Genomic DNA, 24,624 nt, shown 5'->3' on the forward strand with positions numbered 1-24,624 from the left:
ATTTCCCAAAATGTTGGCGTGTTTCTTTAAGGTGAGGATTCTGGTACCTGTTGGCTGGATGAGAGAGGTAAGGAACCATTCAAGCTCAGTTGACAAGAAGTGAACAAATTAATGGCATGTAATGAGTTTAACAGAAAACAGGAAAAGTAAAAGTAGCCTACTTCTTACTTCTGTGGGCCTAACATTTTCACAATGCATGAATAAGCAGTCTCTTCATAAGTCCCCCTTAGAAAAGGTTACTGTATCATAATTTGCTTGAGGTTCTGACTTATAAGGCAGACATAGATTAATTATCCCTTGGTAAAACCTCTATGAAATATTATATAGACAAAGAAAGTTATGGACATGAAGCAACATGTTGTATGTTTTAGTGTGCTTTGTGCTTGAATTGATATCTGACATGTTGCACATGGTATCAGATGGCTCTGTCTCAAAGATGTAGTATTTCTCCTAAATGAGAGTGGACTGGAGTATGTTAAATTTCTTATCAATGATCATAATAATAGGCGGCTAAGTGGCGCAGTGGGCAAGGCGCTCGCCACTAATGCAGGATATGCTGGGTTCGAGGCCAGCTCTCGGCATTGCTACCAGCTTGGCTGGTCGTTCATACTAACACAATTGGCAGTGTTAGGGGTGGGAAGCTGGTGGGTGGGGATCGGACGTTGTGGACAGCGACTCCTACAGGTCGGTTGGTGTGCCTGCGCAGCAGAATCAGGAAGCAACGGGGGCGGCGTGTCCCTCCCGCGTGTATCCTTTCGGCAACAAACCTTCCCTTCCGCGTTGCTCTGATTGGCCAGCGATCTACGCTCGTTTCGCCCCTACGCCCGTGCGAGCGTGCGCATGCGCATGAGCCGCGATAATGCCCTCACGCCCCCCCCCCCCCACGCAGGTTTTTGTTTTTGCCCCGCCACACCCACACGCTCGCACACACGCAGGTTTTAATAATAATAATAATGCGAGAGCCCACGCACACACGCAGGTTTTGCCCCGGTAGATAATAATAATAATAATGCGAGAGCCCTCGCACACACGCTGAAATGGGTATCGCAGAACACGCCATATTAGCATGATAATACCTAGCTGTGTTAAAGTTTGTTATTTTTGCAGATGATACAAATTTATATTGCTCAGGAAGTAATTTAAAGGAACTTTTGCCTGATATTGAAAGAGAGCTTGAAACTCTCAAAACTTGGTTTGATGTTAATAAATTGTCTCTCAATATCAAGAAAACTAAATTTATGGTTTTTGGAAATCGAAAAGAAATAGAGGGGGAGATAGAGTTAAAAATATGTGATGTAAAAATAGAAAGAGTTTTTGAGAAAAAATTTCTAGGGGTAGTTATTGACCAGAAATTAACATGGAAACATGTTAACTATATTCAAGGAAAAATATCTAAGTCAGTAGCAATATTGTATAAATGTAAGGATATATTAAACTACAAAGCCTTGCACATAATTTACTGCTCACTTATACTTCCTTACATTTCTTACTGTGTGGAAGTATGGGGGTCGACATTTAAAAATACAGTAAATCCAATAGTCGTACTGCAAAAGCGGGCCATTCGGAACCTTTTCAAGGCTGGTTACTATGAACACACAAATCCATTGTTTATAAAGTCTCATATTATGAAATTTAATGATTTGGTTTACTATAAAAATATGCAAATAATGTACAGAGCTAAAGCAAAGTTACTCCCAGGTGGGGTGCAAAGGTTTTTTTCAACACATGAAAGAAAATATGATTTGAGAGATATTTGTAAATTTACTGTTCAGAAAGCTAAGAAAGGGATTAAAAGGAGGTGTATTTCTATTATTGGGGTTAACTTGTGGAACAATGCGGATATACAGTTAAGAATGAGTAATTCGATTTTGGTTTTTAAGAAAAAGGTTTGTAAAGCAATTTTTGAAAAATACAAGGGTGAATAACACTGTTTTGTTTTCTTTTTTTCTTTTAGAATACTGTTTTGGAATCTACATTTTTGTATTTTTTATTTTTTTAATGCTAAATTTTGAAAAACTACAAGGGTGAAAAACACTGTTTTGCTTGCTTTTTTTCTTTTCTTTAGAATACTGTTTTGGAGTAAAAAAAATATTTTCTTTGGTAAGAATATAGGACAGGCACATATAAGCACTATGCTTCAGTGTGTACCTTTTTCAGTCACTGTAAATAATCAAATATTGATAAATGATGATGTATATTGTACTTTTTTTTTTGATGACTGAAAAAAATAAACTACTACTACTTGTGAGGTTTTGTCCTTTGCTCACCTACTCGCTCTGTTCCTTTAAGCCTACTCGCTCTGTTCCTTTAAGCCTTCTCGCTCTGTTCCTTTATTTTTCTGTTAATCAATTGCATTCTCCTCACCTCACTAGCCCCCACCCTCGCGTTCGTTTGCTCTTCAGCAACCACACCCTTGGACTACCTGTCATTATGTGTTTGATTGGTCTGGTGCCGAACACACACTTCTTGTTCGATTATCAATTACCTCCCGCACCTGATGTGTATTCTAATTAGCACCCCTGTGGGCTTTAAGTACCTGGCTCTTCCCCTCTGTCCCTTGTCGGGTTGTCCCGTATCATTCCGTATCATATCTCTATCACCAAGACTCCTTCGGGAGGTTCTCTGTCTGTTATGCTGTTTTCATCTCCGGCGTGAGACGCGCTCTAGCCTTCGCCTCCTGTCGCCGTTTGCCTGAAGGAGACACTGGACTGCGCTCTCTAGACTTCCACGGGAGGTGTTCCAGTGTTCCACTTCAGACCTCCGCGCAGCAGACGCCCAGACGCGCATCCAGACCTCCGCGCAGCAGACGCGCTCTTCACTCCAGACGCGCATCGCTTCCTAATACTCTACGGGAGGATGCGTCTCTCCGAGCCGGCGCGCTCTTCCGCGCAGACGCGCTCTTCACTCCTGATGCGCATTCAGACGCACTCCAGATGCGTCCTCCGTACCGGCGCGTACTCTAAGCAGTCGCGCACCACTCAGACCTCCGCGCCAGATGCGCCCTCCGTACCGGCGCGTACTCCAAGCAGTCGCGCACCACTCAGACCTCCGCTTGGACAACCCGTTTCCCGTGGCGACGCGCTCGCCCCGTTTTGATCCTTCTCTCTTTACGCACAGCGCCTGGGTGAGTTTTTATGACTGTCTTTGATCCTATTCGTTTTTCGTGTGTTTAATGACACTGAAGATATCCTGCTTTTTGTCAGACTGTCACTCACCCAGCGTCAGCTTTTTGGATAGTTCATTGGGATAATCTTTGGCCTCAACATCGCTCACTGTGTGTATACTCACCGAAGATATTATTCACTTGGATTTGTATTTTGGGACTTCACTCACAGTGTGTATATACACCGAAGATTCTGTCACTTGGATTACTCTGTTTTTGGGACAAGTCACCTCTCCTGTCACCTGCTCTGTTCCCAACTGAACTCTGAGCTAACCCGCTCCCTCTCTCCCTCTCGGTCCCGTTTACCACCCTCGGAGATCTGCCGAGAGAGATCTGCAGAGCGGTTCTGATGTCCACCGTTAGCTTCCTCAGACGAACCATCCCGGGAGAAGCTGCAGAGCAGCAACATTCATTAATGCTTGTGTTCCAAGGCCTTACCCTGTTTTCTCTGTCCCAGTATGCAGCTCCAGCCCTCGCCCTGTTCCAAGGCCTTACCCTGTTTTTCTCTAGTCCTCCTAGTCCTCCCTGTCTAGTCCCTCCAGTCCTCCCTCTCCCCAGTCCGCCTCCGCGGGCCTCTGTCCCTGTTTTTCCCCACTCTAGTCCTCCTAGTCCTCCCTTTTCCTCCCTTGCCCCGGCCCTGTTTTCCGTTAGCCTTCCCTTAGCCTTCCCCTTAGCCAGCTCGCCTCTTAAAGGCACTGTGCCTTTTCCCTTTCTTGTTATCCAGTAATTTGTGTTCTCCCTTAAAGGGACAGTGCCGTTTCTGTGTGTTTTCAATAAATGCCCAGTTCTTGGCTTACTCTCATACCTGTCTTGTGTTGTGCGATTGGGGTCGGTTACAAACCATAACACTACTACTACTACTACTACTACTACTATAATACCTAGCTGCATCAGATAATACCTACCTGCATCAATATACGCCGCGCTATATACTCCAACGCCTAACTAACTAAGATGGACGATCACTGCTATTGAAATAACGTTCATCTCCGTGAGCCTTCAGAGCTGCTCTTATTTGTAAATAGAAGAAAAGGGAGTTTTTCATTGTTCAAGAGTGGATATATGTTGCAGAACATGCCTGTTAATTACCTTTTAAATATCTGTTATGTGGTTAGGGTATGTTTTTTAAATAAATGCCCAGTCTTGTGCTTTGTCACCACCTGTCAATCTGTTCTGTTATTGGTCCATGATTTACAGTCTAATCTAAAACAGATTTTTTACACATTGGTTCAAACGCGATCACGGAAGGTGACAACCCTAACATGTCATGTTGTGTCACAACAGAATGAGTAGGTGAGTGTTAGGCCTACAGAAAGTGTAATCTATTGATTGACTTGTGCGATTCGGTAGAAGAGTCTGGTGGGCGAGATTATGCATGACCAGCCTGTGATCTAAATATTACCTATGTGTTGATAGAATCACGTCAATATAGAGAGATGAAAACAATACAATACGTTATTTCAATTGATATGACTAGCTAGTTACGTTAATATAGAGAGATGATAAATTAATTAAACGTAAAAAAAAAAATTATTGAACTAAGAGTGATTCAAACTTGTGACCATAGGCTCCACAGCAAGCTGGCGAACGAGTTGAGCTAAGTGCGTCAATGTTAAAACTGAGTGACGAATGCATAATTTACACTTGTGCCAATTGCGTGCGTTTGTCTAAGTATTATTATTCTAAGTATTATTATTATTATTATCTACCGGTGTGGCGGCAAAACCTGCATTATTATTATAAACCTGCGTGTGGCTGAGCGTGTGGGCATGTGGGGGCAAAAACAAAATGCGCATGCGCGCGTTACCGGCGTAGGGGCGAAACGAGCGTAGATCGCTGGCCAATCAGAGCAACGCGGAAGGGAAGGTTTGTTGCCGAAAGGATACAGGCGTCCCTCCCACGCAGACCCTCGCCGCTGAGAGATCACGCTGTGCAGGTGAAAAGATGCAACGGCTGCCTCCTCGTGTACCGGAGGGGACACGTGAGGCAAGGCTTCGTCCACATTGCAGCCGGCCAGTGGGAGGCATGGCCTAACAGCGTTCGAGACAGGGGAGGGTAGAATTGGACAATACGAAATTGGGATGGAAGAAAAATAGAAAATGGGAGAAAAAAGTAGATAAAAAAAAAATTATCATAATAATAATAATAATAATAATAATGTATCTATAATCAGATCTAATACTTTTATACAACTTTGTAGCTATGTGAAATAGGGATGGCCCGACAGCAGTTTTTCACTGTCAATACTTATTCCGATTCCTACACTTTCAGTATTGTCCGATACCGTGTACCGATCCGATCCATTTCGTTCACTGAACAGTATAGATTTTATTATAGAAAAATCACATGTGATGTCACGACTGGGTTATTAAGTTTCAAGTTTCAAGTTCAAGTTTCAAGTTTCTTTATTAGTGCAATTTTTCCAGAGATGTCAATATGGTGCTTATATCTGTTTTACTCAAGAAGGATAAGGACCCCATCGAATGTGGCAGCTACAGGCCCCTAAGTCTCCTCGGAGCCGATCTTAAGCTATATGCCAAGGTTCTAGCCACCCGACTTCAAAAGCATATGACATCTCTAGTTCACCCTGATCAGACCGGCTTCATAAGAGGCCGCCTGGTTACTGACAACATCAGACGGTTACTGCACGTGATTGATGCCAGCAAGGATGTTGCAGTCCCTACAGCAGTCATGTCCTTGGACGCAATGAAGGCATTTGACAGATTGGAGTGGTCTTACTTGTGGGCAGTTCTTAGAAGGATGGGGTTGGGTGAGGGTTTCATTCATATGATCAAAGTTCTCTACACAGGGCCTTCGGCCATGATCTTAACGGGGAAGTTCTGTTCGCCACTCTTCTCTGTCTCGCGCTCTTCTAGACAGGGTTGTCCTCTTAGTCCCGGACTTTTTTTCGCCTTATCCCTCGAACCTCTAGCTCAATACATAAGACAATCCCAAATTATATCTCCTGTTTCAATTCAGGGCACACATCACCATATCAGCTTATACGCAGATGATGTTTATGCAGAATCCCTCCGTCTCTCTACCTCATCTGCTCAGCGTGATAGATGAATTTGGCAACCTGTCCGGCTTTAAGATCAACTGGCCAAAATCTGCTTTTCTTTCACTTAATGAGCCTGCAAAGGCTACCATCCTACCTGCAAACATACTTATGGTGTAGCACTTTAAATGTCTCGGGATTGAAATATTCCCCACTATTAGCCAGACGGTAAGGTATAATTACTCCAGCTTGGGTGACAGGATTACGAATGACTTCAACAGATGGTCCAAATAAAAAAAAATCATTACAGGCCTGTGCGTCAATAATTAAAATGAATATTTTACCCAGAATTAACTTTATCAGCTCCATGCTCCCGTTACCTCCTCCTGTTGGTTACTGGCAGAAATTGCACTCTGCCTCATATAAATTCGTTTGGAACAATAAACGCCCGCGCTTGAAGAGATCAACTGCCCAAAGGAGTAAACTCGATGGGGGCATAGCATTTCCAGACTTTAAATATTATTTTCAAGCTTTCTCTCTGAGACCTCTGATCACTTGGTTTGACGCTCAAGCAGCCGTATCTTGGCGACCATTGGAGGAGAAGATGGTGTCCCCATATAGACTTCAGGATATTGTGTATACCAACATAACAATTAAGCAATGCAAATTACGATTTGGCCCTCTTATCACACATGTGATCCAGACTTGGCGTGACACCCAGAAAGTGGGTACTAACCGCCATCAATGGCACACGCATCATTCCCCTCTATTTAATAACAATCTTCTTCTTATTGGACAACAACCTATTAGGTACCCTAGATGGGAAAAGAAAGGCATCCACATGTTGGGGGATATCTTCGATAACTCTGGTCTCCGCTCTTTCCAGGATCTATCCAACGGATATGATCTCCCCGGAACCTCCTTTTTCTTTTATTTACAAATAAGAGCAGCTCTGAAGGCTTATGGCGTTCCATGAGACGTTCCACTAGTGCATCACCGCTTTCATCGAGAGGCTTCGTTTCTGACTTTTATCGCCATTTACTTACGTCCTCGTATAAAGACCTCCCCCTGGATACGATTTGGAGAAAGGACGACCCGGAGTTGGATGTAGATTTTGATTGGGATGCAGTCTGGGAAAATGTGTGTTCCCCCCCCCACACATTTTGACCTATCAAATGGGACCACCCCCCCCCCCCCTTTTGAACTATATAAGGCTCCTCCCGACAGCATTCCTGGGCCCTCATGTATCAACGTGACGTAAGCACAGATATGTGCTTAAGCCGTGCGTATGACCATTTCTAAGCAAAGTGTGGGATCTATCAATTTGAACTTGTGCTTGACTTTGTGCTTATGTCTACGCACAGCTCTGAGCATGCTTAGCTGACGCCCAGTGGTAGAATATCGTTACTACGGCATATGCGCTCCTCAGTTAATGCATTAGTTTCAACGCGGAAATAAGCTTCCGTGCATTACTTCCAACACTGGCGTGTTCAACTTCTGTATGACCCGTAATTCATTATAGTTCATTGTAAAATAGCGACAGTAGTGTAATTATAACGGGCTCATGCGGGAACAAGAGGTTGGCTTGCTTGTTTGGCACGGGGGGCAGAAGCAGAACACCCACCTCCAAACGCCATTAAATATTGTTTCAAATAAAAAGCGACATACTATTATTTTGTGTCATGTTTCCAAATAAGATTGGCCACAACGGAATGCTTTCTACTTCAATTTGTTGATTAGAATAGATTACCTCGCTCCGTTGAAACTTCACTGAGCTCAGCACACAGACATGATAATAATAATAACAACAATAATAATAATAGCTTCATTTTACATAGCGCCTTTCAAGAGACCCATGCAAGGTCGATTTACATAGATGGGGGGGGGGGGAATAACAAAGTAATAAAGATAGTGGACAGACTATGTAAATATGATGATGGGATTCAAGTTCGCGCTTTTATTGATCATAGGCATGCTGTCAGAGTATGATGTCATAATCAAACATTCTAGAACATTTGTCATCACAGATCATGTCATAATAGAACATAGGCTACATGGCATGGTCCATCGTGATATTGTGTAGACTGTTATTACTGTACTACCACCCATTGTGACAACAGCCTTGTGAGCTCCCGCACACAAACATGATGGAATTCAAGTTCATGTATTGATCACATAGGCAGGCTACATCATACATGGCAGTGAGATTCATTGTTCCTGTATATGCTCTCGTATTATTGTTTATATAGGCTACCCAATACTGACATCAAAATAGATTGTATGCCTCTAGAAATCATATGCAGCAGGTAGAAAATTGACAGAAAATCTGTCGCGATTTGGAATAAAATTGAGGAGAACTTTAATCCCTGGGTATTAATCAAACAAAACGGAAAAAGGCAGTCATATTCCAGCACGGTCTTTATTAGTGTTTGCGCTGCCCAGGCAGCAATGGTTAATAGATATCATATCCGACATCACCGTATGTGTACACGTCTGTCAGCCTGTCTCATAACACGCTTCCCTCGGTTTAGTCCATTTTTCCACATTTCATGGGGGTGTTCCATTACCGTATATGGTTAATCGGGGCGGTTTTGGTATGCAAATACGTGAAAGTGTGCACGAGCCTCAGCGTAGAAGCAAGGTGATATTTATCATGACAGGTGTGCGTAGGACCTGTGTACGCACGTGTGATAAATCCAGTTTTTTTTGTGCGTGCACACATTCTAAATTCTGTGCTTACGTGTGGAAATAGAACATTTTCCAAGAAAACTTGATGAATGAGGGCCCTGGTCTCTACCTGGGTCATTCAGCTGATCACCTGGGACGAGCCCCTCAGCCATTCTCTCTAACACTATGTATATTTCTATCTGTCTAGTTAATAAACCTTGTTATTAACTGAACCTCGGTTGACTGAGAACATTCTTCAGAATATCCACGAATATCCCACATTTGGTCGTCTACGAACTTGTGACGGACTCTTTGCGTCCTCCCAGCGTGCTGTATTGTTTCATCTATACCGAGAAAAGTGAGTATAATAGAATGGTCGACCAAATATATGGCAAGGAATTAAAACCTTCCTGCTTTTCTCTGTGCCAGGTGAATATTACGGTATGTTGTCAATATTGAGATCATGGCTGAGTGAGAGTAATGTGCATTAATATATCTGATCTGTATTGTGAATCGTTACGGAGGAAACGCATGTACCCTGGTCCTTATCAGGCGGTTCTGAGAGGATTTGCTGGGTTGTAGTGCTATTCCCGGTCGAGCTGGTGCCGACCAAAAGTTAAGGCACACCATAGGTTGTCGGATTGCTATCCCTAGTCTAGCTGGTGCAGACTAAAATATAGGCAACAAGGCAACAAACGTAGGCTTATTAGATGTGATATCCTTCGAAAACGCTACTCTGGTAGAAACTGTTCTATGATTCTTCGGCAATAGACGGGAAGAACGACCGAGAGCTGGTAGTATCATAATTAGATTTACCAGAGTAACGTTGTACTATTCATAGTTTCAACCTCAGACTAAGCCTACGATTAGTTAAACCATTATCATTACAGATAGGCGGGTAGCTGACTACGGGACGTTCCGGTAGGACGTCAGTCCTACATTAAACGGGACATTAGTCGCGTGTGTTTCAAGACCGTGAGTGATTGGTTAAATGGTATATTGAATCTACAAAGATATCGCTGTTAAATTTCGAAGTTCAGGTTCGGTCGTTATGCTTTAATAACGATGTATAGTTAAACCGAGGGTAACCAAGCCTTATCGCAGCATGAGTGTTGGTCGATTAAATGAACAGCGATCCGATACAGACCATGTGAGGATTGGTCCGGTGCCGAACGCACACTTCTAGGTCTAGTACCAATTACCATCACGCACCTGATGTGTGTTTAATCAGCTCTCCAGAGGCTTCATATACTGGGACCTTCTTTCAATCGTGGTCGGGTCGTTTTGAGTATTACCGTTTTGAATACTTCTGCTTCTGCCTGTGTCCCCCCGTTGCTGTGCCTTGTCTACTTTCCCTCCAGGACATCTGTGGATTGCCGCTGGTGAAAACCTTGTTCCCCCGTTTGGAGCTGCGCCTCGTTTACCCGCTTTACGCTTTGCGCTTTGGTGAGTTGGAACCAAACCCCTTTTTGGACTATTCTGTTTTGTGTGTTTTGAAGAACACTGAAGAGTTCCACTTTTGCTTGCACTAGACTCAGCTATATTGTGTGTTAAAGGAGACACTGAAGATTATCATTTTGCTTGCACTGGACTCAGCTGAAGTGTGTGTTTAGAAGAGACACTGAAGATTATCGTTTTTGTTTGCACTGACCCTCAGCTAAATTGTGTGTTGTGGAGAACACTGAAGATATTCGTTTTGTTTGTTCTGGACTCAGCTAAGGGAGGAGGAAACCGCACTGCCTCTATGTTATGTGGGACTGTTATTGATCTCTCTCTCTCTCTCTCTCCTTTTTCCACCTCGAGTTATAGCTTGGAGTATCTGCAGAGCCGCTACGGCGTCAACACCAATTCCCCACCTCCAACACCAAGAGGATCTGCAGAGCCGCAGATAACTCTGCCGAAGGCAGTCTCCCTTTTTGTTTCGAAATTGTTACTTGACTCCTTTTTGACTCTGTAAATAAATACGCCCTAGTATTTGGCTAACTCTGAACTACCTGTCTGTGCCGTGCGTTTGAGGTCGGTTTCAAACCCTAACAGACCAGGTATATACACACGTTATCTTTTATGTATTATTGTTTGTTTGTTTGTCTGTTTCATTTCCGTTTGTATGTGCACAGTATTATAGAACCCGTCACGTTGCTTTATTGAGTTAAGAACCGGCTGATATCGCGCCGAGCATTGGGCGACGAGTTAACGTTATACAGGAAATAACATTGGGGTGCAACTCTTGCGACATGCTAGGAGAGCGACTTCTGGTCTCAACAGAGCACGCTGTGTAGAGTGTACCAACCCACTTTCAGTTCCGCGTTCGGGCCCTGTTAGACTTCCGGGTTTACGAAGAATCAGACAAGTGACGCCACGAGGAACGACCATTTTGGGAATTGTAGTTTTTATCGTTTTTTTGTTGTCTGTTTGTTTACGTTTCACATGGAACCGCATATGATGCACAGGCTCGTTCATTCGGTTACAAAACGCTGGTTTTAGGTGAATTCCAGGCTATTGAGAGCTCGCGGAAAGGTACTGCATGGATTGCAAAGCGTTATTTTCCGAGGTGAATGGGAACGCATGAACGTTGCTTGGAGCGATGACGTCACACGGTGTGCGCCATGAAGTTATGAGTTTGATATGAAACTACCCGTGGGCTAACGTGAAGTTTAATATGACCGAGGCCGAGGGTGTATGAAATCCACGTTTAGTTATCTGTTTTATTTTTATGTGTATGTACATGCTGCTATTGGAACTTGTCGTGTTACTTTAGCGAGATGCAAAAGAGTTTTTCCAAAGTTGCATTGTCTCAGACCACCGGAGAAATGCGCAGAGCAATTACGTTACGTTACAGCCTCAACCACTAATCTTAAACTATCGTCAACCGAATAGAGGATGGAACATATTCGATTGAAGATACACATAAACACAAAAGGGGGTAAGTTATAAGGGTATTCAATAACTGAACACAACTATTAGGACGACGTCAGCACAACAGCTTGTTCGGTGAGTATGAAAATCCTTAATATAGATGCATGACACAACTATCGTCACAGTTACAGTGAATTACAACTATCTCAGATCACTAGTGTTTATGTTGCTTTAATATACACGTTTATAAATCACATAAAGCTAATATCAGTGTCTGTCTCAGATTGTTGCATCTGTGAGCACACCGGTAGACTCGATCATCATAAATAGGTGCCTACATCTTAGAATCTGCACGAGACTAGTGATAAGGCAAACATGCTAAGTTTAGTCAACTAATCATTTCTATTACAATTTATGAGTAACACACACTTACTCCCATTATAGGCGATTAGACTTTTTAAGCTTTTACAATTATGTTTCAAAATAAGAGGTTTAGATCAACAAGATCTAAAAGCTAAAGGAAGAATAACAACAACCTTTCTTTGGAGATAATAAATAAATGCAGATAATCAGCTGAGGAAGGTGTGGAGCTGAAAGACTATGCAAAAGCCAGAGAGGACTCTGACCACACCTAGAGACTCAACTTAGTATAGTAGAAACGCAATGTTTTAAAATGAACTTATCCTTGTGTATTATTTATACAACTTAACTTAGACACAGGTAATGATGTTGCAGTCATGAAAAAGTACCTATTTCCCATACTAACAGAATAACTAACCAGTTGTTTTCATCATCTCTCTTTTCAAGAAGGCACACGAATTAGAGATATGATTTCCGAATAAAACCAGACAAAGTAGAAGTGCCCGAGATGAAAGATTAATGATGAAAACAACTTAACTTGCAATCTCCTCCTTCTATTCTCTGCTTATAACCAATAACTCCTTGCTATTTCAAATACTTTCCATGACTGCAAATGTCAAACCACCAAGAGGTACACAATGATTATCAACAACATTGATCATTTAGCTGACACTTTTATCCAAAGCACCTCACAGGTTCTGTGCGACAGGACATCAGGAAGGGCACAACTCTATCAGATGAGTAACAATGTTCATCAAAGTGTTGAGTGCTACAGTGTAGGTTAGTTTATTAGGTGCATGACATTAAGGTTAGTTAGGGTTAAATTAATTTGTATCAGTTGCAAAAATGCACATGATATATTATAGGATAATTGAATTAATGCTACTTAAGAGTAAATGAGAAAACAAATGATTGTTTTTCATGCAAAATAACTGGCTGCCTAGATTTTATGTTTTTTTCCCCATGCTAAATTATGATGAGCCACACTGAGATATGAAGAACGCCAGAGAAGTCATGGCGAGGTAAGTATCCAAGCACAACATCATACGCGGCCTGAGGTAAGATCAACTTCAATTTAACATCACAGACTATAAAGATAAAGAGCTATTTTGTCTGATTCCATGCAAAGATCAGATCCAGATGATATAAAATGCATGATGGTGTTACAATGAATTGAACTAATCCTAAATGATTTTCCTCTTTAGCAGAAAGGCGTTGAATCATGTATATAAGAAGTTGTCTAAGGCAGGTTTTTATCATCCTCAGATCATATTGGTGAGAGGACACGACAAGTGAGAAGGAGTGACTCGTGATTGACCTGAACCACGAATGACAACGGGACCAGACAGAGAGGGACACAACCAGGGCGACGACAGCAACCGTAGGAAAGCCGCCATCCAACCCAGCCCACACGACACAGACGTCCCCAAAGGAAGGGGAGCAGAGACAGAAAGGACGACATGCAGCCTCACCCCGGCAGCCCACGGCAGACCAAACCCATCACCTACAGAAAGGAGGTGGAGCCCCGACCATCAAGGTGGACTTCCATGACAAGATTGCCATCCGTGTGAGAGAGAGCGTCCTACTGACTGGCCACTACACCGGCAAACCCTCGCCCTCCACCAAGTGCCCTGTGACCTTTGACGAGGCACACAGGAAGTGGATGGTGACCTCCTGTAGGCCCCCTCTGAATGATGGAGGAGTGAATGTTTCCGACTGCATCGTCAAGAAGAGAGACATCATCAGAGACCCGTGGACCAAGAGGCGTCTGAACACACGAGAAATGCCTAACACACATTGTCCACATTGTTATGTATTTATTTACTTTTTACTGTCTTACTGCCACACGACAGGCTCACAGAAACATCAACTGAATGTACGATACATTCAACACACATCAAGACCACCATCTTCTCCTGGAACCATCACCTTATCGCAGTGGAGAGGTTTGCGTGTCCTTAGGATCCTGAGAGCTATGTTGTCTGGAGCCTAGTGCTCCTGGTAGGGTCACCCATGTCAAACTGGTCTCAGGTGAGGGAACAGACGAAGAATGGTTCAACCACTGCCCGGTGGGCCTGAGAGGGCAAAGGGCTAAGGGAGCACTACCCTGACAAAAAAGCACCTCTGGGTAGGCCAATCCCCCGCTCAGAGGTTAACTTTTGATTACGAAAACACTGACAGATAACTTGAGCGCAAGGTCTCCCGGTGGTGGATCCGAAATGGAAAATATGACGTCTGCTAGCCAAAGCCTCTGGGAAGCTAGGTGATCGAATGTCCTCCCAACCAGGAAACCTACAAAGATAGGAACATGGAATGTGCGCACCATGTACGAAGCAGGGAAAGCTGACAACATCGCAAAGGAGATGCAAAGTTACAGCTTACACATACTAGGTTTAAATGAAACAAGATGGATAGGTTCAGGAGAGAGCAGATTAGCATCCGGAAAACAGATACTGTACTCTGGACATGAAGAAGAAGGCACCCCACACACGCAGGGGGTAGGCATCATGCTCTCAACACAGGCGGAGAAGGCTCTCATTGGATGGGAACCAGTCTCCTCTAGACTCATCACAGCAAAGTTCAGAACGTCTCATCCAAGAATCACACTCAGGATCATTGTGGCATACGCACCAACCAACGATGCCACAGAAGAGTCAAAGGAGGAGTTCTATGGAAAACTACAGAACACACTACTCAAAGCAACGGAAAGGGAGGTGGTTATACTGATGGGCGACATGAACGCCAAAGTGGGAAAAGAAAACAACGGATACATACCAGTCATGGGACAGCAAGGAGTGGGCTGCAGAAACGAAAATGGGCAGATGTTTTTGGACTAATGTGCAGACAACAGCCTGGTAATTGGCGGAACCTTTTTCACACATAAAGAAACTCACAAGACCACATGGGTGTCCCCTGATCAGAAAACATGCAACCAAATCGATCACATATGCATCAGGAAGCAGTTCAGACGATCTCTGCTCGATGTGCGAACAAAGAGGGTGCAGATGTGGGATCAGACCACCACTTAGTCATAGCAAAGGTACAACTGAAGCTGAAAAGGGGGACCCCAGGAAACAGAATAACAAAGTATGACACCAAGAAACTGGAAGAAAAACTACACCAGAAGCACTTCCAGATCACACTGAGGAACAAGTTCCAGGCCCTGGCTGAAATTGGAAGTGGGGAAGAAGAAATCGATGAAAGCTGGGAGAAGATCAAAAACGTGTGGCAAACAACCTGCAAGGAAAGTCTGGGAAGAAGAAAGAAAGAAAACAAAATGTGGATCACCCAAAGAACATTGGACAGCATGGAGGAAAAAGGCAAAGGACCACCTCAACAATGCCAGGACGAGAGCAGCCAAGGAGAAGCACACAAAGGAATACAACAGGATACATAAAGAAATAAAGAAAAAGGTCAGGGTGGACAAAAGATGCTACTATGAAGAGCTTGCTACACAAGCAGAAGAAGCAGCGGGACAGAGAAACATGAGAGAGGTATACAACATCACCAGGAAGCTCTCGGGGAGAAGGATGAGATCAGAGAAGCCCATAAAAGACAAGGCAGGAAACACACAAAGGAAGAACAAACAAGGAGATGGGTAGAACATTTCACAGAGCTGCTCAACATAGCACCAGCGAGCATCCTAGCAGATATACAAGCAGCAACAGACACACTCCCACTGAAAATGACCCCCCCCAACAAAAGAAGAAACTAGGAAAGCAATATCACAATTGAGAGATGGGAAAGCAGCAGGACCAGACACCATTCCGAGTGAAGCATTCAAGACCGACATCACTACAAGCATCAAAGCACTCCATCCCCTCATGAGGAAAATTTGGCAAGAAGAAAGGATACCCAAAGATTGGAAAGAAGGCTACATAGTGAAGATACCAAAGAAAGGGGACCTTGCACTATGCAAGAACTACCGGGGGATCACGCTACTTTCAACCGCCAGCAAAGTCTTCAACCGGATAATTCTAGATAGGATGAAGACTGCCGTGGACATGCTCCTCAGAGACCATCAAGCAGGATTCCAGAAAGAAAGGTCATGCATAGACCAGATCGCCACACTGAGGATCATCATCCAACAGTCCCTGGAATGGAACAGCTCTTTATATATCAACTTCATCGATTTCGAACAGGCCTTTGACAGTCTAGATAGGAACAGTCTGTGGCACCTGATGGAGCACTATGGAATCCCACCGAAGTACATCAACATCATCAGAGGATCATATGACGGGATGACAAGTAGGGTACTGCACAGAGGGGAGCCCTCAAACCCGTTCGAGATAAAGACCGGAGTGAGACAAGGCTGCCTGCTGTCCCCCTTCTTGTTCCTGCTGGCCATTGATTGGACCATGAAGAAGACAACAGAAGGAGCCAGAAACGGCATCCAGTGGACACTGATGCACCAGCTTGAAGACCTCGATTTTGCAGATGACCTAGCTCTCTTATCACACAGTCACCAGCAAATGCAACAAAAGACCAACAAACTAAAGGAAACAGCCTCAACTCTAGGAATGAAGATCAATAGGGTAAAAACCAAGATTATGAAGATCAACACAAAGTGCCAGCAAAACATTGAACTAGAAGGAGAGGCCATCGAGGAAACTAACTCCTTTACCTACCTTGGGAGCGTAGTAGATACAGCGGGTGGCACAGAAGAAGACATCAGAGTGCGAATCGGAAAAGCAAGAACGGCATACAACCTACTTGGTCGAGTATGGAGGTCTCGCGAAATAAAAACCTACACAAAGCTGAGGATCTTTAACTCCAATGTTAAATCAGTCCTCCTGTATGGCTCGGAGACCTGGAAGACAACCGTAGGGCTGAAGCAGAAAGTACAGTCCTTCATAAATTCCTGCCTCCGCCGCATTCTAAGAGTGAGATGGCCAAATGTCATTACAAATCTGGACCTGTGGGAGCGCACAAAACAACTACCCCCGCCAGAAGAAATAAAGAAGAGAAAGTGGATGTGGATAGGCCATACCCTGAGAAAGGAAGACACAAACATCACCCGGCAAGCCCTACGATGGAACCCACCTGGAAAGAGGAAACGCGGCAGGCCTCGAAACACCTGCCGCCGTTCTTGGGAAGGGGAAATGAAAGAGGCTGGACTGGGATGGCACAACATCGTTCGGGAGGCCAAAAACCGTGCAACATGGAAAGAAATCGTCAGTGGCCTATGCTCCGCAGGGAGTGCAAAGGCTTAAGTCAAGTAAGTCAAGACCACCACAGAAGGACACACCCCTGGCAGAGAACAGCTTGTCAACAGCGAAGCGACATCTGTCAGATTCATGCCTTCACAAACAAGAACTGTTTCACAAAATTCATATGTATCTGGAAAATTATGAACTAAGAATGTGAATAACAAGCAACAATGGAGTGCTAAAGGGAAGAATGATCACAAAGTCACAGTGCATCACATTCGAACAACCTTAAGTGCCAAAGTTATAGTGTTAAACAGGACAGAATCAGTTAGTTATTGTCTCATAAAAGAAGACACCAAGTTTTGTTTTTGACCATTGATAGTATATGCACAATATACTAGAACAATGCATTAAACCTTTTATCTAAATTATATACTTTATACACATTAGCCACTAAGGTAATGTCTATTGTAAATATTACTATGTTTGTATGTGTACAACCATGATCTTAGCTCCCATAGATATTATCATGAAGACACATAGTTACCACTTAAATGTCTGATTCACGACGTGAATGACTGGAGGTAAGTGCCAAGCCAAGATATAGGCACAACTAGAGCTTCTAATGATTATGTTGTCTGGTGTTTGATATCAGAGTGAGGACCACTCATTGATATAGGTATTTGAGATTATTAATAAAAGAAAAGGGTGATATTCCCACATCTCTGATATCAAAATAACACAGACTTTAGTCCAGTCAATCATGTCATGAATCACGTATGTAAATATTTCTATTTTAAACTGTTATGCCAACCACGGATTTGAATTGATTTTCATTAATTAATCCGGTAAACCAACAAATCACAATGGCCGGAGGGCTGCTGGGAAACAAGATGGCTGCCTGAACTAAGAGCTCTACACTGTCTCAGTGATTACATTTGCAATTCTTACCTCCACTCAAGGACAATTTCAATAATTTTATTTCAACTTAAATTAAGTAAAGGCTTTTGATAAAACGTGGTGATTTGCAAGATGGCAACAACAAGGAAAGGCCAGCGAAACAAACCAGATGTCGACGACCAAACAATTGAAACAGACAATGACCCCACTCTGGTCGAAATTATGTCAGAGTTAAAATCTCAACGCATTGCAATATTGGGCCGATTAGACGGTATCGATACTCGTCTGGAAAAGGTGACAAACCAAGTATCAGCGATTAAAGAAGGACTGACTAAAACAAACAAAGCAGTCGACAAACACAAGCAGCACCTGGATGAAGCAGAAGAGAGGATTTCTACACTAGAAGACACCCTGCAAACAACCCAGCGAGAGTTACACAGAGCCGAAAAGACATTAAAAACAATGGAGATGAAAACGGATGAATTAGAAAACAGAGGGAGGAGGAAAAATCTGGTTTTGCTGGGGCTTCCAGAGAAATCGGAGGGTGACCAAACTCTACCTGAGTACATTCTGTTATGGTTTGAAACCGACCCCAAACGCAAACGACACAGAGAGAGTTGTTTCAGAGTTAGCCAAAAACAAGGGCGTGTTTATTAACAGAGTCACAAGACTGAATTAGGTGGTGAACAGAACAAACTGGGAATCTGGCATGTGAAGAATGTTTGCGGCTCTGCAGCTCCTCTCAGAAGGTGATGGTGTGGAATTTGCCCGTGACGTCTGAGCCGCTCTGCAGATCCCCCCAGCATATATTCCGGGTGGAGGCGGAGAGAGAGAGAGAGATCCGAGTTAGCTCAGCGCACAATAGAACAGAGGGGTGACTGGTGAGGTGAATGATCCAAACAATAAATCCAAGTGACTTGATCTTCGGTGAGAAACACACAGTGAGCAGTGTCCAGAGTAAAAACAATACGGTAATCCAAACGTGTAAATCCAAACAACAAAAAAGGTGAGAACAGTATTAAACAAAACGGGATCTCTTCGGTGTTTTAAAAACACACAAAAACGATTGATCCAAAAAGACTGTTTCCAAAAACTCACCAGAGCGCAACGCGTAAAGCGGGCAGATAAACGAGGCGGCCGCTTAGTACGAGGAAGCAGGTTCTCCAACAGGGAAACTTCACGAGAGTCCTGGGAAGCAACAGAACAGGGAACAGCGACGGGAAGGAACAGGCAAATGCAGGGAATGTTCAAAACGATCCAACATCGATATTAGGGAGATCAGGGTATTTAAAGCCACGGGGCGCTTAATGACAAGCTGTGACAGCTGCGGGATGAAATTGAACATTGCTCCAGAAGCGTGTGGTTGGGAGAGCACCAATCAAACGGCATCTTACAGGAAAGAAGCGTGAGGCGCGGAATGCAATTAATTAACAAAATACCTTAAAGGAACGGAGCGAGTGGGTGGGCAGCGGACAAACCTCACAGTACCCCCCCCTCCACGGGAGCCACCCGGCGACCAGGCCGACCCGGCTCGCCCGGATGGGCACGATGGAAGTCAGTGACCAGGCCGGGATCCACGATGAGCTGGCGGGAGACCCAGCTCCGTTCCTCCGGGCCGTAACCATCCCAGTCCACCAGGTACTGGAACCCCCGACCCCGCCGTCGAACGCCCATCAACCGGCGGACCTGCCACTGGGGGTGACCGTCCACCATCCTGGGAGGAGGTGGATCCGGAGCAGGAGGCATCAGGGGACAGAGAGACAGGCTTAACCCGGGACACATGGAAAACGGGGTGAATGTGCATGGACGCAGGAAGCTTAAGACGCACCGCCGCCGGACTGAGTACCTTCAGAACCTCGAAAGGTCCGACGAACCGGGGGTTAAGTTTCTTGGCCGAGGACCGAAGTGGGAGGTCCCTCGCGGAAAGCCACACCCTCTGCCCAGGGTGGTACGTCGGCGCAGGAACCCGGCGCCGGTCAGCCCCACGACAGGCGCGCCCTGATGACCGGAGCAGCGCGGTCCTGGCGATCTCCCAGACCCGACGGCACCGGTCGAGGTGGTCCTGCACGGAGGGAACTGCCACCTCCGTCTCCTGTGCAGGGAAAAGAGGGGGTTGGTAGCCCAGGGATACCTCAAAGGGTGAGAGGCCGGTGGCGGAATTGACCATGGAGTTGATGGAGTACTCGACCCAGGGAAGGAAACGGCTCCAAGAAGCTGGTCTCTCGGCAGCCACACACCGAAGAGCAGACTCCACGCTCTGGTTCATCCTCTCCGTTTGTCCGTTAGTCTGGGGATGATAACCAGAGGAAAGACTGACCGTTGCCCCCAATCCCTTGCAAAAAGCCCGCCATACCTGGGAAGTGAACTGGGGCCCCCGGTCCGAGACGACGTCCTGGGGAAAACCATGGAGGCGAAACACGTGGTGTGTCAGGAGGTCCGCCGTCTCGGCCGCCGAGGGAAGCTTGGGAAGGGCCACGAGGTGAACCCCCTTGCTGAACCGATCCACCACGGTCAGAAGGCACGTGTTCCCCTGGGAGGAGGGAAGACCTGTGACGAAGTCCAGCGCCACATGTGACCAAGGACGGCTCGGAATGGGAAGCGGCTGTAATAGCCCGGAGGGTGCCTGGTGGGAGGCCTTGCTGCGGGCGCAGACCGCGCAGGCCAGTACGAACTCCTTGACGTCGTTCCTCATGGTGGGCCACCAGAATCGACGAGCCAGGAAGGAGAACGTGCGATGAACGCCCGGGTGGCAGGCGAACCGGCTGGTATGGCCCCACTGGAGGACCCGGGACCGGACTGAGTCGGGGACGAAGAGACGATGAACCGGTACATTGCCTGGAGCGCGATGGAAGCGTAGGGCACGCCTTACCACCCCCTCGATGCCCAAGGTGACGACTCCTACCACCCTGGCCTCCGGGAGGATGGGAGTCGGGTCCTCAGTGGTTGGAGCCCCCTTGGAGTGTAACCGGGACAGGGAGTCGGCCTTCGTGTTGCGGGAACCAGGGCGAAACGTCAGCGAGAAGTCGAACCGACTGAGGAAGCTGGCCCATCTTGCCTGCCGGCCGTTGAGGCGCTTGGAAGCACGGATGTACGTCAGGTTCTTGTGGTCCGTCCAAATGGTAAACGGCTCCTCTGCCCCCTCTAGCCAATGACGCCACTCCTCCAAGGCAGCCACAACCGCCAGCAGCTCCCGATTGCCGATGTCATAGTTCCTCTCGGCAGGGAGGAACCGACGAGAGTAGAAGGCGCACGGATGTACCTTCTGGTCCGTTGCCGACCGCTGGGATAAGATAGCTCCCAGTCCAGTATCCGAGGCGTCCACCTCAACGATGAACTGTCTCTTGGGGTCTGGATGGAGCAAGATCGGGGCGGAAGTGAACCTCTTCTTGAGGGAGCGGAACGCAGCACACGCCGCTGGGGACCAGTCGAACGGCAGGGCGGGAGAGGTGAGTCTGGTAAGCGGTTCCGCCACTTGACCGTAGTTCCGGATGAACCTTCGGTAGAAGTTGGCGAACCCGAGGAAGCTCTGTAACTCCTTCCGAGAGGTGGGTTCAGGCCATTCCTCCACTGCCTGGATCTTGCGAGGATCAGCTCGGGTCAAGCCCTTCTCCACGATGAAGCCCAGGTAATCGACGGAGTCGGAGTGGAATCGACACTTCTCCGCCTTGACGAAGAGCCGATTGTGGAGGAGGCGCTCCAGCACACGGCGGACATGCTGGATGTGTTCCTCGAGGGTCTTGGAGAAGATGAGGATGTCGTCTAGGTACACTACCACAAACTCCTCCAGCATGTCACGAAGGACGTCGTTCATGAGCGATGGAATACCGCCGGAGCGTTGGTGAGGCCGAACGGCATCACCAGGTACTCGTAGTGGCCCCTGGGAGTCTTGAAGGCGGTCTTCCATTCATCGCCCTCACGGATACGGACTAGATGGTAGGCACTCCGGAGGTCCAGCTTGGTAAAGACGGTAGCCTGGGTGAGAGGCTCGAAAGTGGAGTTCATGAGAGGTAGAGGATACTTGTTCTTAATGGTGATCTCGTTGAGCTGGCGATAGTCGATGCAGGGTCGAAGGTCCCCGTCCTTCTTCCCAACAAAGAAGAAACCGGCCGCCACAGGAGAGGAGGAAGGCCGAATGAGTCCTGCTTCCAAGGACTCAGAGATGTATTGATCCATCGCCGCCTTCTCTGGGACGGTCAGACTTTAGAGGCGGCTGCCGGGAAGGGGAGCCCCTGAGCGGAGGTCGATGGCACAGTCGTAAGGCCGGTGGGGCGGAAGGGCCTGAGCCCTGGACTTACTGAAAACCTCCATGAGGTCGTGGTACTCGGGGGGTATGGTCGAAAGGTCCGGAGGCGGCTCACCAACGGATCTCCGGGGCGGGGGACAGGACGCCGCCTGAAGACACTGGGCATGACAGGAGGAGCTCCAGCCCTTGATGGTACCGGAGGACCAGACGATGTGGGGCTCGTGCAGCGCGAGCCAGGGCCGGCCCAGGACTACTGGGACAAGAGGGGATCTGGTGATAAGGAACTGGAGTCTCTCAACCTGGTTACCAGCAATGGTCAGCAGGACAGGGCAGGTGCGTTGAGTGATGTCAGCCAGGCGGTGTTGGTCCAATGCGAATACCTCCAATGGCCTCACTAGGTCCTCAAGTGGAATGTTGGCCCGGGTAGCAAACTCGAAGTCTAGGAAACTCTCGTCTGCCCCCGAGTCAATGAGTGCCTCCACCGTGGCCCGTTGGTCCGCCCAGGCCAGGGTGACGCTCATCAGATGGCCAGGTGGTGCATGGCTCTGGGAACGAGAAAAACGGCTCACCAGGATCTCCCGGGGTCCCGGCGAGCCTGGTCTTTTGGCCGGGTGGGGCAGTTGGCGATACGGTGTCCCTCCCGACCGCAGTAGAGGCAAAGGCCGGACCTGAACCTCGCCTCCCGTTCAGCTTGGCTCAGATGAGAACGTCCCAGCTGCATGGGTTCCTCCTCGGGTACCGAACGGGAGGGAAAAAAACCACCAGTCGTGTTGGGAGCAGGGCGACCAGCAGTACAGTCACGAGTACGGGGGGTCCGGAGTACCTCAGGAGGTCCCTGTCGGGTTCTCTCACGTCTTCTCTCCTGGAGGCGTCCGTCGATGCGAATGGCGAGGCTGAACAGGTCCTCGAGGGACTCAGGTTCCTCACGGGTCGCGAGCTGGTCCCTGACTGCGTCGTTGAGCCCACTCATGAAGGTAAGACGAAGTGCTTGGTCGTTCCAACCGCTCTCCGTAGCCGCCAGTCTGAACTCCAGCACGTAGTCGGTAACCCCGCCGCTGCCCTGCCGGAAGGTACCCAACCGGGCTCCAGGGTCCAGACCACGGGCTGGATGGTGGAAAACCCTGCGGAGCTCAGCCACGAAGTCTGGGTAGGAGAAACAGAAGTCTGCCTCCATTGCCCAGGAGGAAGTGACCCACTGGGCTGCCCGGCCTGAGAGCAAGTTAGTCATGTAGGCTACTTGGGCTCCCCTTGAAGTGAAACGACTGGGTTGATGACGAAAAACCAACTCACATTGCATGATGAATGTGGCACAATCCTCGAAGTTACCGTCGAACAGCCGTGGTTCGGAGAGACGGGGCTCCCGAGGTGCGGGATCGGGAGGCGCGGGGCCTGCCAGGGCTGCGGGTGATGCTCCGGCCAAGGCTCCTGAAGGAAGTGGGGGTACAAGCAAGGTGTTAACGGTGTCACTCAGCGTGTGTAAGTGGAGGAGAATACTTGACTGCTGGCTAGCCAGAGCGCCCAGGGACCCCTGAATAGGCAGGACCTGCTCTCGGAGTTCCTGTACTGCAGCCGCAGCCCTGTCTAGCTGTTGGCTGTGTTCCTTGGTTAACTCAATCTGGCCTGCTAATGCTGTTCTGACTCTCTCTGTGTCGGCTGGGGTCGTCATGGTTGGATCGTAATGTTATGGTTTGAAACCGACCCCAAACGCAAACGGCACAGAGAGAGTTGTTTCAGAGTTAGCCAAAAACAAGGGCGTGTTTATTAACAGAGTCACAAGACTGAATTAGGTGGTGAACAGAACAAACTGGGAATCTGGCATGTGAAGAATGTTTGCGGCTCTGCAGCTTCTTCCAGAAGGTGATGGTGTGGAATTTGCCCGTGACGTCTGAGCCGCTCTGCAGATCCCCCCAGCATATACTCCGGGTGGAGGCGGAGAGAGAGAGAGAGATCCGAGTTAGCTCAGCGCACAATAGAACAGAGGGGTGACTGGTGAGGTGAATGATCCACACAATAAATCCAAGTGACTTGATCTTCGGTGAGAAACACACAGTGAGCAGTGTCCAGAGTAAAAACAATACGGTAATCCAAACGTGTAAATCCAAACAACAAAAAATGTGAGAACAGTATTAAACAAAACGGGATCTCTTCTGTGTTTTAAAAACACACAAAAACGATTGATCCAAAAAGACTGTTTCCAAAAACTCACCAGGGCGCAACGCGTAAAGCGGGCAGATAAACGAGGCGGCCGCTTAGTACGGGGAAGCAGGTTCTCCAACAGGGAAACTTT

The sequence above is a fragment of the Notolepis coatsorum genome (genome assembly GCF_963971535.1).
Source record: "Notolepis coatsorum genome assembly, chromosome: 9".
Classification (NCBI taxonomy): Eukaryota; Metazoa; Chordata; class Actinopteri; order Aulopiformes; family Paralepididae; genus Notolepis; species Notolepis coatsorum.